Consider the following 826-nt stretch of genomic DNA (forward strand, 5'->3'; position numbering starts at 1 on the left):
CGTGAGCAGCCAGCAGCCATGCGAGCCCCACGAGCTGCCATGAGCCGCCGTGAGCAGCCGTCCAATGGCCGGTGACAGATTGACTCAGCTGAGAAGAGCGAAATGATCATAATACCAACATGGGTCAGTGAAGCGGAGTCCTCCACAGCTAGACTGAAGAACCAAAGAACAGCAACTTGCCTGTTCCCCTTCCCCAATTCCCCAATAAAAGCTTAAAAAAAAAAAGAATAAATATCATCACCTCAATAGATTCAGAAAAGGTATTTAATAAAATTCTATAAAAACCTCTCAGCAAGCTAGAACTAAAAGGGAACTTTCTTAATCTGATAACGGGAAGATCCAAAAACCTGCAACCAACAATGTACATAAAGTTGAAATAGTCAACACTTTTATTTACAATTATGAAATAATTCATTCTTTTTACAATAAAGCAAACATGGCAGCTCATTTGAAATAAGATTTGTTTACTTGTATTTATGCTTAACCTTTCAGAAACATTAGCAAGCCTCGTTCATATTCTATAGTGGCACAGGCCAGATATCCTTGTGAGTCTTCTCCTCTCAGCTCCTATGACACATGAAAATGGAATAGAGTAGATGAAGAGAACCTCAGAAATACTTATGTGTCAGAAGAGAAATGCAGCAAATATTCTGCATCCCCCAGCAAACGTGAACCTGTGATTATCATGGTAATTGACCAGCTTGCTCCTCCTTTACAAAGTGTTAATCTTATACATTAGCTACAAAAGTACTTCCAAAGTTTTGCCTGCTGTAACCCACAGCAAACAGGAACAGAAGCTCTGTATGTGCACAGGAGATTGGTGCTC

This window comes from Hipposideros armiger, unplaced genomic scaffold, assembly GCF_001890085.2.
Source record: "Hipposideros armiger isolate ML-2016 unplaced genomic scaffold, ASM189008v1 scaffold_529, whole genome shotgun sequence".
NCBI lineage: Eukaryota > Metazoa > Chordata > Mammalia > Chiroptera > Hipposideridae > Hipposideros > Hipposideros armiger.